The sequence below is a fragment of the Galeopterus variegatus genome, unplaced genomic scaffold (assembly GCF_000696425.1).
Source record: "Galeopterus variegatus unplaced genomic scaffold, G_variegatus-3.0.2 Scaffold243, whole genome shotgun sequence".
Lineage (NCBI taxonomy): Eukaryota > Metazoa > Chordata > Mammalia > Dermoptera > Cynocephalidae > Galeopterus > Galeopterus variegatus.
Genome location: NW_007726354.1, coordinates 571,710 through 584,667, shown reverse-complemented (window position 1 = coordinate 584,667; position 12,958 = coordinate 571,710). Strand labels below are relative to the sequence as shown.

At 44.1% G+C, this 12,958-nt stretch overlaps 1 pseudogene; it reads left to right on the top strand.

Moving 5' to 3' along the window:
* Window positions 1-9,694: 9,694 nt before the first annotated feature.
* LOC103585493 overlaps window positions 9,695-12,958 on the top strand; it is a 14,506-nt pseudogene continuing 11,242 nt past the window's right edge.

Here is a 12,958-nt window from a genome sequence, read left to right as displayed (position 1 = left end):
TACTAGACCTGTCTATCTGGTGCATAGTGGAATGCATCGTTCAAGGTTTTTTCTTTTTTTTGGCAGCTGGCTGGTTAGGGTATCCAAACCCTTGACCTTGCTGTTATAATGCCACGCTGTAACCAACCAAGCTAATTGACCAGCCTGCATCATTCAAGTTCTAGAGAACTCTCTCTGCTGCTCCCTGCCCAATGGGAAACACAGCTGTAGTACCCACCTTAACTCTGCAAAATTTGCACACAATTCACTACGTTCTCATGTCCAAAACACACTGATGCACATCAACCATGGCTTCCATTCCTCAAACCTTCTAAATCACCAACCACCTTACCAGCTAGTGGTCAGGACCTCAAGGGCTGGTACCCTAGGGACACACATCAGAATCACCTGAGGAGCTTTTAAAAAAACAGAGGTCCTGCCCAGAAATAGACACTTACACAGTTACTTGATTCTCAACAAAGGCATCAAAGCAAGACAGTGGGGTAAGAAAATGCTGGAAAACTGGATATCCATATGGAGGGGAAAAAACAAACAAACCTTGCCCCCTCATCCCATACCACATACAAAAATTAATTCAAGACAGATCCTAGACCTACATATAAAAGCTAAAACTATAAAGCTTCTAGAAGAAATGGGAGAATATCTTCATGACTTGGGTGAAGGCAATGGTTTCTTTTTTTTTTTTTTTTCTTTTTTTTCCTTTTTGTCCTTTTTCATGACCGGCAACGGATCGCAACCCTCAGTGTCGCGCCTGTACCGGACCGGGACCGGCCACGGGATCGCAACCCTCGGTGTTGCTCCCGCCCCTCGCTCAGCCAGTGAGCGGCCGGTCTGCATGTGGGATCCGAACCCTCAGCGGGAGCACCACCGCACTTCCCAAGCGGCGCACTATAGCAGTGCGCCACTGGGCCGGCCCAAGGCAATGGTTTCTTAAGACACAGAAAACAATAACCATAAAAGAAAAATAAATTGATAAGTTAGACTTAATGAAATTTAAAACTCTTGTCATCAAAAGACACCGTTAAGAAAATAATTTTAAAAAGGAAAGAATTAAGTGAACCATAGACTAAAAGTACTCTCAAAATCTATATCTGACAAAGGAGAGGTATCAAGATACATAAAGAACACTTAAAACTCAATAGTAAAGGGCCAGCCCCATGGCGCACTCGGGAGAGTGCGGGGCTGGGAGCGCAGCGACGCTCCCGACTGGGGTTTGGATCCTATATAGGACTGGCCGGTGTGCTCACTGGCTGAGCGCAGTGCGGGCAACACCACACCAAGGGTTGCGATCCCCTTACCGGTCACGAAAAAAGACAAAAAAAAAAACTCGATAGTAAAATGAAAAACAATCCAATTTTGAAAAGACATTTTACAAAGGAAGATATATGAATGGCCAATAGGCACATGCAAAAGTGTTTCACATGGGCTGGTTAAAGCCAGTATTACAATACCAAGGTCAAAGGTTCGGAACCCCCTAATGGCTGGCCTCAAAAAAAAAGTGGTCCACGTCATTTAGTTGTCAGAGACATGCAGTCTAAAATCACTACGAGATACTTCTACACTCCCACCAAAACGGTTAAAAGACTGAAAACTCCAACCGTTGATGAGGATGTGAAGTAACCAGAGCGCTCAAATATTTTTGGTGGGAGTTTAAAGTGGTACGACTTTGAGAAAACGTCTGACAGTTTCTCATGAGATGAAACACACACTCTACCTTAGGACCCAGCAAATCTACTCCTCTGTATTTGCCCATGTGAATTGAAAACATGTGACCACACACACACACAAGTTGTACAGAAATGTTTACAGAAGCTTTATTTGTAATAGCCAAAAACTGGAAATGGTCCCAGTGTCCATCAACGGGAGAATGGCTGCACAAGCTGGTATTTCATATGAGACACTACTACTCCGCAATAACAAGGGACGACCAGTGGTACATGCAGCAACGTGAACAAATCCCTGAAACACTATGCTGAGCAAAGGAAGCCGGATACAAAAGAGTATGTACTATCTGACTCCATTGATGTGAAGTTCTAGAACAGGTAAATCTATGGTGGAAAAAAATCAGGATCGTGATTGCCTCTGGGGAGATGGGGAAGGGGTTGACTGGAAAAGAGCATAGGATGATGTTCTATATTTTGACAGGGGTTTATGTGCCATGGGAAGATGTATTTATCAAACACATCAAATGGGATATTTTATATTTGTACATTTCCTTTTCTCATCTCAGGAGCTAAGCAGGGTCGGGCCTGGTAGATGGGAGACTGCTTGAGAATACTGAGTGCTGTAGGCTTTAAAAAAATAAATTTAAAAAGTTTTTAAATGTGTTAGAAATAATATTTGTGCATTTCATTGTATATAAACTTGACCTAAGAAATTCAAAATTTGTAAACAAACACTGAACAAGTTAATGATATGGAGGATGAAGTACACTGATGTTTTGTAACTTTGAATTGCATAAAAAAATCAGATGGGCTGATGGATGAATAGATGGATGGAGGAATCTATAGATGTGCAATACACAAATAGTATAATGTAAATTATAGAGTCTTATCGTGGGTATATTAGTAATTATTGCACAACTTTTTCAGTTATTTTGAGGGGATAGGAACACCAAATTGAATTGGCAATTTTTGTTTCTCAAGTGGTAAACATACGTGGATGGTTGTTATATTTTTTTGTATTTTTATTATTGAAATATTCCACCATAGATAAATAAGTAAAAGTTCCCAGGTGATTCTGATACCCATCCCTGGGTGAGGACTGTTGGGCTGTGAGAGCTCAAAAGTCTCTGCGTTCTCCGCGTGCTGAGGAGCTAACCAACACTTACTCTGAAGCGGTAGGGATCGGTTTCCTATCGCTGCTATCACAAAGTGTCATAAATTTAATGGCTTAAAACAGATTTATTATCTTACAGTTCTGAAGGTCAGAAGTCAGAAATGGGTCTCACTGAGTTAAAATCAAGCTGTCAGCAGAGCTGCATTTCTTCTGGAAGCACTAGAGAAAAGTCCACTGCCTTGGCCTCTCCAGCTTCTAGAGGCCACCTGTGTTCCTAGACTCATGGCCACTTCATCTTCAGAGCCAGCAGCGAAGCATCCTCTAATCTGTCACTGACTCTGATCCTTCTGTCCCCTTCTCCACATTTAAAGGACCCACCCAGCTACTCCACTTAATCTGCATCTAAGGTGATCTGATTATCAATTGACTGTGATATGTTTCTACCCACAGAACACTTCTGATAACAAATGTGTGGGGTTTTTTCTCACACCAAAAATCAATTCTCTAACTCTCAGGATACCAACTGGGTGTCCTGCAACTTCATTTAATTCTGACACTGACTACCTGGAGTTTGCATCACACCCCACAAGTTAAGGGCTCAGTCCCACAATACTGCCCCCATTTCAGATGCCAGTCATAAATCCTGGACTTTCTGTACTTTGTACCAACCAGCTATAATTGGGGGTTCCCATAACCCCCTCCTCAGATTTGGTAATTTGCTAGAATAGCTGACAGAACTCAATAAATCACTTTACTTACATTTACTGGTTTATTATAAAGGATACGAAGGTACATAGGGCAAGGTCCTGAAGGGTGCCTAGCACAGGAGCTCTGTCCCATGGAACTGGGGTGTACCACCCTTCCAGAACCTGAGCCCTAACCCTCTTGGAACCTCATTATTTTAGGGGCTTTTATGGAAGTTTCATCACATAGGCACGATCGATTATTAACCCCATCTCCAGCCTCTCTCTTCTCAGAAGTTGCTGGGAGTGGGCTTGAAAGTTCTAGACTTCTAATCAAGGGTTGCTCTTTCCAGTCACTAGCCCCATCCTGAGGCAATATAGAAGCCCTAAGTCACCTCATTAGCATAAACTCAGGTATGATCAAAAGAGGCTTCTTGGGCTGGCCAATTGGCTCACTCGGGAGAGCGTGGTGCTGAGAACACCAAGGTCAAGGGTTCAGATCCCCGTACAAGCCAGCTGCCCCCCCAAAACCCCAAAAAACAAAAACTGGGCTTCTTATGAACAACAAATGACACCCTGTTGCTGGCCCAGTCCGGCTGCCTGCTCTCTTTCAAAAACAAGCCTCTCAAAAGTCAAATGTTGGTGAACATGGAAGTCAGCTTTTGTTCAGGAACACCAGTGACCTGAGGAGAGACGTGAGGCTCACCCATCTCTCTGGTAAACCTGAAGGTGACTGGCCAGACTAGAGCCATCTCAAAGCCTCAGATCCACTGAGGGGTTTTCAAAGTGGGGGCTGAGGGAATGGAACGTGGGAAATGAAAAGCAGGAAGGTGGGGGACATGACCTGTAGGGGCTCCGTGCAAGGAGCCAGGCGCAAGGTCTCTCCAGGACTCTGTCTGGCTTCTGCTCCCATTTTTGCTGTTATCTCAGGATCTTGCTGGATAGTGTCTCCTGGCAAGTCCACAGCTTCAAGCTGGCTGGAAAACAACTTTACATTCATGGAAATAATGTCATCTTGCCTCGTCACCAAGATACAAAATATCAAATAATCACGGGGAAAGAGGGAACTCAGAGAAATGCATACCAAGAAAAAAATTGTGTCACTTAAAGTTTGCCCATGTGATTTTAGGTCCTGACACGGCTTCAGTCCTGCTCACTCGAACAACTTCTGTCAGGAAATTTTAAGACTTTTAGAAACTCTTTGCCGGGAACTGGGGACAAAGACCAAATATATTTCTTATTGTGTCACACAACCTAAATTCCATTTGCAACCTTAACTCCCCTGCCCATGTAACATAACAGGACGTGGACATCTTTGGGGAGCCGCTGTTCTGTTCATCCTCGTGTTAGTGGCTGCCTGAGTTGGGAGAGGTACTGTGAATCTCCTCCTGATATACACATGTCTCCCAGCCTTGATAAAAGTGGGAGCACTGATTTTGGCAGACCTGTGGGATTACTCTCATATGGATCCACCCCATCTTCAACTACTCCCTTGTCCCCAGGCCACCCTTCACATCCCCATGACCAGCCTGGACAAGCCAGAAAGGGCAAATGTGACAAGGGTAGGAAGTGCTGAACCCCCCCAGCCTCAGGACCAACTCCAATGTTTGGTGCTTTTGAAATATAGTACGAGCGGGCAGATGGATTGTTGGCCTCCATCTCCCCCTCAAGAACTCCTTTGAAGAGCTTTAAGACACTCCATCAGGTGAGTGAAGGGATGCCCCACCCACCCCACCTAGGGGAGGACTTAGAAGGGTTTGGTGCCTGCCCCAGTTCTGGCTCTCTACTGGCCAGCGCAGCTGCCCTTAAAAGCCAGCCCTAAACATCATGGGACAGCCAGGTACCCTCTGGGACCCTCAAAATATGTGGCCTCTGCCATGGATTGAATGTCCCCCCCAAACTCATTGAAGCTGGGTCCCCATGGTAACAGTGTTAAGAGGGTAGGAAATCAGACTATGGTAGTATTGAAAGGCGGCGCCTGTAAGAGGTGACTGGATTGTGAGGACTACGATCTCATGAATGGATTGATCAATTCATGGATTGATGGGTTAATGGTTTAGTCGGTTGTCATGGGGGTGGCACTGGTGGCTTTATAAGGAGATCAAATGAACACATTAAGGAGCTTTTGCCATCTTTGCCATGTGGTACTCTGGTTGCCACAGGGCCCTGTAGAGAGTTCCCACCCAGAAAAAGACCCTCACCATATGGCGACCCCTGGACCTTGGACTTCCAAGCCTCCAAAACTGCAAGAAGTAAATTTCATTTTTCTTCATAAATTACCTAGTTTCGGGCAATCTGTTATAAACATCATTAATGGACTAATACAGCCTCCCTTCTTCCCAGTTTGATCCTCTCCTGCCCAAGTGTTTTTCTTCACTCCGTGGCCTTGAACCTTGATCCCATGTGCCTTCCTGAGTCCCTTCTTTGAATGTGAATCCCAGTGCTCCTGTACAGTTTTGGCCCAGCCTCCTCCAGATTTTGTGAGAACTCCCTGACTCAGGCCCCCAGTCCTGAGGATTCCACTCCTCAAGTCAGCTGCCAGGGCAGGCCCAACCCCCAGCACCCTTGTGAGGGGTAAGGAGAGGATTAAATCCTTTAGTGTTTGACATTTGTCACTTCGCTTTGTTTCCTATGCACAGTTCCAGGTATCAATGGGGCCCATTATACTGATAGATCATGCTTTGCTTTATTGTATCCATGTTTTGAGCTTTTTGGATATTTCCAATCTGTTGCTATTATAAATAGCTCTACAATGAACATCTTTATTCAAATTACTTTAGTTTCACTTTGCATTATTTCCTTGGAACTGTTTCGTGACTGTGAGACAACTGGGTTGAGGTGTTCATCCGTTCCTTTTTTGTCTGACCCACATCCCTTTCCACTGTGAACAGCCCCTCTTCCACTTCACGGTTCTGGTGTGCTTTTGAGCAGAAATCTCCTCCTCTTCTGTCCCAGGAGTGGGCATTTGAGCCAATCTGTTCATGGTAGATTGGTATCAGCTAAACACAAATCTCAGCGGTTTAACACAATCATAGGTTATTTCTTGGTTATATCGCAGCTCCATGAGGGTTTTGTGGGGGGTGGTGGGGAAGGACATGGGGAATTACTCTTCTGAGCAGAAATTAGAGATCCAGCCTCCTTCCTTTTATTGTCTTCACCGTTCATTAGGGCTTCTTTAGTGCTCTTCCCTGGACCTGTGCATGCACCCACCACTGAGGAGCAAAGAGAGAGCATGGAAGATGGGGGCAGGGACGTGCATTTTAGCATCCAGCTCAGAGTCGCACAACTCTCTTCTTTTTTTTTGTTTCCTTTTTGTCTTTTTTCGTGACCGGCAACGGATCGCAACCCTCAGTGTCGTGCCTGTACCGACCGGGACCGGCAACGGCAACGGCAACGGCAACCCTCGGTGTTGCGTCCGCACCTCACTCAGCCAGTGAGGGCCGGTCTGTATGTGGGATCCGAACCCTTGGCGGGAGCGCCACCACGCTCCCAAGCGGCGCACTGTAGCAGTGCGCCACCAGGCCGGCCCCCACAACTCTCTTCTGATACATTCACTGGCTAGAACTAATCTTATGCTCCTACCAGATGGGAAAGTGCCTGGGGGGAACATAGATCTCTCCTGTGCCTGGGAAGAAATGAAATGGTGTGGTCTATACATAGCATTGCCTTTGCCAACTGGAGTATCCCATCCCTGAATATAAGGTTGCTCAGGAATGAGCACATGACCTGGGCAGATCTATCAGCATCTTTTGGGGGGATTGCTGTGGACTCTGGGAGTCGTTCTAAGGTCTAGAGCTATGCAGCTCTTGTTGGCATGGAGCCGGTGGAGCTTCTTCCTCAGAAGAGGGAGGAAGGAAGGCTGCTGGAGAACAAAGCCTGAGGCAGGGAGAGCCAAGGAGCTCAGATCCCCAGGGACGGGGTCTGAACTTCTGAATCCAGGATTAACTTCTTTTGATAAATTTCTTTTGCTTGAGCCAGTCTGTGTTACATTTTTGTTATTTGCAACCAAAGGAGTCCTGACTATTATTTGGATCAAGGGATAAAAAGATTTAACATTTCTTGAAACATATCTCTAAATTGCTTTCTAAAATAATAGCCATTTTGTAAGGCAACTCGTTTTAAACTTTTGTTTTTATAGTTTATATTTTTAAGCACAATGTCTGTCTTAGTCTGCTTTTTTTTTTTGTTGTTGTAGCAGAATATCTGAGACTGGGTAATTTATAATGAAGAAAAATTTATTTAGCTCACAATTCTCTCTGAGAAGTCCAAGATCATGGTGCTGGCATTTGGAGAGGAACTTCTTGCTGCATCATCACTTGGCCAAGGGTGTATTAGCCCGTTTCTGTTGCTTATAACATAGATACCTGAAACTGGGTAATTTGTAATAAAATGAAATTTGTTACTTACAGTTTTGGAGGCTGGGAAGTCCAAAGTCCAGGGAACATATCTAGTGAGGGTCTTCTTTGGCAGTAACACAGGGATCTCGAGTGGCAGAATGGCAGAGAGAGAGAGAGAGAGAGACTGTCACGTGCTCTCCTTTTAAAGCCCTCAGAACCACACCCACCAACTAGAACATGCTCCTCACAATCTAATCACCTCTTCAAGGCCCCACCTTTCAATGACCTTAATAGGATTTCCCACCCTCCACAGTTACAGTGGGGACTAAGCTTCAGTGACTTTGGGGGCCATTCAATCCACTGCAGAGGGCAATACATGAAGAGAGGGCGAGAGCGTGCCAGCTCAGATCTCACTTCTTCTTATAAACCACCGGTCCCATCATGGGGGCCCCACCCTCATATCTTATCTAATCCTAATTACTTCCTGAAAACCCCACCTCCAAATACCATCAATATGTAAATTTGGGGATTAAGTTTCCAACACTTGAAGTTTTGGGGAACACATTCAAACCATAGCAATACCTTCATATTACGGTGTTTAAATGCTTTATTGCTGGAAGAGCTGAGCCTTTTTTCAATTGACAGTCTACACTCTGTATTTTCCTTGGGTTCATCTCTCTGGCCATGTGTTAAGGGTATTGACTTTGTAAGTCTAGATAAAAGCAGTCTTATGAGTTTGTTCAGATTCCTTGTATATTTTGAAGATTAAGCTGTTATTGGTTACATTCATCACACAGATATGTGCACAAAGACTTGTGCTGATGGTTGGTTGTTACAGCAATGTCTCTTAAGGGTATTGACTTTGTAAGTCTAGATAAAAGCAGTCTTATGAGTTTGTTCAGATTCCTTCTATATTTTGAAGATTAAGCTGTTATTGGTTACATTCATCACACAGATATGTGCACAAAGACTTGTGCTGATGGTTGGTTGTTACAGCAATGTCTTTTTTCTCTCTACAGATATTTACTTTTTATTATGAGAGTTCACACAGGGGTTGGGAGCAAAGGCTGTGAAGCCAGACTTTCTGGGTCCAAAACCTGGTCTACATACTTACTAGCCGTGTATCCTTGAGCACTATCATTAACCACCTGTGCCTTAGTTCCTCTTAGTCTGAAATGCAGATAATACCTACCACAAGAGGTTTTTAATGAAGATTAAATGAGTTACTGTATGCAGAATAAGCAGTGCCTTGCACACGGGAAACACTCGTGTTTGTTGTTGTTATTGCTAAGCACCTACAGTATGCCAGGCACTGGTCTAGGCACTTGGGATATAGCAGCAAAGAAACCAGATAAAACTCCTTCTTGCCCTATGGAGCTTACCTTCTAGTGGGGAGGGCGGTGGGGTGCAGACCAATAAAATAGGGAAAATACAGAATATGTCAGATGGTGATTTAATGCAATGGAGGAAAATAAAGCAGAGAAAGGAGATGGGTGGCTGAGAAGGTGAAGGAGGGAAGGAAGTAAGCCATGTGTGTGTCTTGGAGATTTAGGCAGAGGAAGTTGCAAGAGCAGTGGCACTGATGCAGGAGAAGGCCTGGGGTGTTTTAGGAACAACATGGAGTTCATTGTGGCTGAAATCAAGTGAGTGATGGGGTAAAGGAGAGGGATAAGACCAGATCCTGCAGGGCCTTGATGGCCTTCTTTATAATAGCTTTGGCTTTTGTTCAGGATAAAATGGGAGGCATTGGAGCATTTTGAGCAATGCAGTGACATGATAATGATATGTTTTAATGGCACCACTCTGGCTACAATGTTGAGACTAGATCAAAGGAGAGAAAGGGCAGAAGTAGAGAGACTAGTTGAGAGGCTGTTGCAGTAATCCAACTGAAAGGTAATGACCGTCAACTTGGACCAGGAGGCTAGCAGTGGAAGTACAGAATGCAGTTCGGTTCTGGATATATTTTGAAGATAGACATGACAGGATTTTCAGGGGGATAAGACACAGGGAGTGTGCAAGAGAGAAAAAGTCATCAAGGATGACTCCAAAATTTTGGCCCAAGCAACTGGAAGGAGAGTTGCCATCAGCCAAAGAAGGGAAGATTGAGGGAAGAACAGGATGGGGAGGAAGATCAGAGTTTAATTTTGGACTTGTTAGGTTTAAAATACCTCTAGATATTCATGAGGGCAGCTGGATATGCAAACCCGGAGTCCAAGAGGGGTGGCCCATGCTGGAAAACTAAGTTTGGGAGTTAGCACATAGGTAATATGTAAACCCAAGAAACTGCATGAGGTCACATGGGAGTGACTATAGATAGAGAAGAGGATCAAAGACAAAGTCCTGGCACTCTTCAACATTCGGTGGTTGCGAGATGAGAAACGAGCAAAGGAAACTGAGGATGAGTGCCCAGCAGGGCAGGCGGAAAACAGCAAGGAACAGAATCTGAGAAGCCACGGGAAGAAAATATCAGAAGGAGAAAGCGATTGACTATGTCGCATGCTGCCAGCAGTTCAAGTCTAATGAAGACTGAGATTGACCATTGGATTTAGCAACATGGAGATCATTGGCAACAGGGACAAGAGCAGTTTCAGAAGAGTGGTGGGAGCATGAAGCCTGATTAGAGGGAATTTGGGAGAGAACGGGGGAGGAGGAGAGACAAATTGAAGAGAGGGAGCATATCAATCCATTTTCTGTCACTTACAACAGAACACCTGAAACTGGGTAATTAATAAAGAAACAAAATTTATTTCTTACAGTTTCAGAGGCTGGAAAGTCCAAGGTCCAGGGAACACATCTGGTGCGGGCCTTCTTCTGGGTGGGGACTCTCTACGGAGTCCCGTGGTGATGCAGGCCATCACATGCGAGAACGGCATGAGCTAGAGAGCTCTAATGAATGGGTCAATCCACTCATGAGAGCACGGTCCTCACAATCCAATGGTCTCTTAAAGACCCCACCTTCCAGATACCATAATAGCATTTCCCGCCCTCTAACACTGTTGCAAGGGGGATCAAGTTTCCAACACACGAACTTTTGGGAGATTCATTCAAACCATAGGAAGTATAGACAACTATTTCAAAGAATTTTGCTCTAAAGAGGAGCAGAGAAGTAGGGGCAGAAATAGGATGGGACTGTGGGGTCAAAAGAGAGGTTTTAAGATGGGAAAAATAATGCCATGTTTATATGCTGATCCAGTAGGAGGGAAAGGGTTCTTGTTAAAATTTCTAATAAAGTTGTTTTTTTTTACTATTCTTTATTCTTACTTTTATAAATTATTTTACAGAAAATATAAACAACTTCAAAGTGTCTATTGGCCCCAGATGTTCAATAGTGAAAACTTTTTCTGATATACTGAGGGTTAAAAAATTTAAACAGTACACAAATTTAAACTAACAGTTGCTTATGTGTCTTTCCTATACATATGTTGGCAAATGTCTTTATAAATATTCATAGAAAATATATAATTTTCTTTTGGTTTGCACAAAAGGGATTGTACTTTTTTTTACATAGGACAGATACTGTCCTATATATAAAACCTCTGGATAGGAAGATCTTCCCATAAAAAGATTTAACATTTCTTGAAACATATCTCTAAATTGCTTTCTAAAATAACAGCCATTTTGTAAGGCAACCCGTTTTAAACTTTTGTTTTTATAGTTTATATATATTTTTAAGCACAATGTCTGTCTTAGTCTGCTTTTTTTGTTGTTGTAGCAGAATATCTGAGACTGGGTAATTTATAATGAAGAAAAATTTAATTTTTTAGTTTTTTCCCATGAAAAAAAACTTCTGCCATTTAAAAAAAGTGTGTAAACAATGTGGCTCTATATTATTTCAAGAATTAAGGTCCCAGTTCCATACCCAATCTTCCCAACCAGTGTTGGTTTATAATTGCTACGTTATTTCTCCTTTGAGAAATATTCATTTTTTTGAATGGCTCTTATGTATATTTTCTCTTCTTTTTTTCTTCTGTATATGTTTTTTTTTTTTTTCTTTCCTTTTTGTCTTTTTTCGTGACCGGCAATGGATCGCAACCCTCAGTGTCGCGCCCGTACTGGACTGGGACCGGCAACGGAATCGCAACCCTCGGTGTTGTGCCCGCACCTCGCTCAGCCAGTGAGTGGCCGGTCTGTATGTGAGATCCGAACCCTCGGCGGGAGCTCCGCCACACTCCCAAGCGGCGCACTGTAGCAGTGCGCCACCGGGCCGGCCCTTCTGTATATGTTTTGAAAGCCCCCAGCTAAATTGGGGTTCCAGTCCCAGAGTGCCTAGCAACTCTGCCCTAATGAGAAACGAAGGGGGGCTGGACATGGGTGCCTTTCATGGGATACTCCTGTTACCTGGCAGACAACCAAATGCCTGGTTGTCTCACTTGCAACGGGGGGCGGGGGGGGTCTTTCACACAGGAAACTTGTTTATGCTGAGACACTCCGGTGGCTCTTGTCTGACCTGTGCCCAGTTTATGGCTGCCACTGAGAACCTGACCTCGTGTCCCGCCCCATCCTCAGCATCTGGGGGAAAAGCCAGCCTGGGGCAGCCGCTGGTTCTTCAGATGGGAGGTTCAAATTCATTACAATAGGAAATAAGCTCAAAGATTTATTACTTACAGATCCCAGGCAGTTCTCTGTTCCCAGGTCACTTAAAGCGAGAATGAAGAGGCAGAGACCGTGTGAGTGAGCATGTGGCAACTAGCATGTATGTATAAGGAAATAGGATGTGGGACACTTTAAGTTCAGAGACAAGTGTCCGAATGGTCCATTTAGAGAAAGCAGGGGGAAAGGGGAGAGCCCCTTCTGCTACGTGGGAGAGATGCTCTAAGTCCTTAGAGATTCCTCCAAGTTCTTATCTACAGCCACTGGCTTGAGCCATTTGGGTGTGGTGTCCTGCTTCTAATGCCTAGACAGCAGCCTTTGCTGTGTCATTCTCAATACAGCATCCAAAGTGAAGTTAGTTCCTAAATGTTTCCTGGTTGGTTTTTATTTACTGTTGTCAGTGGAACCCTTTTCTCCTCAATGAATTTTCCAGTTGTCTTTCACTAGTTCTACTAATTCAATTGACTCTTATAGTCTGAAATCTTGGTGACTCCATGGCTGAATTCAAGTAGTTTTTTTTTTTTTTTTTCCTTTTTGTCTTTTTTCATGTCCGGCAACGGATCGCAACCC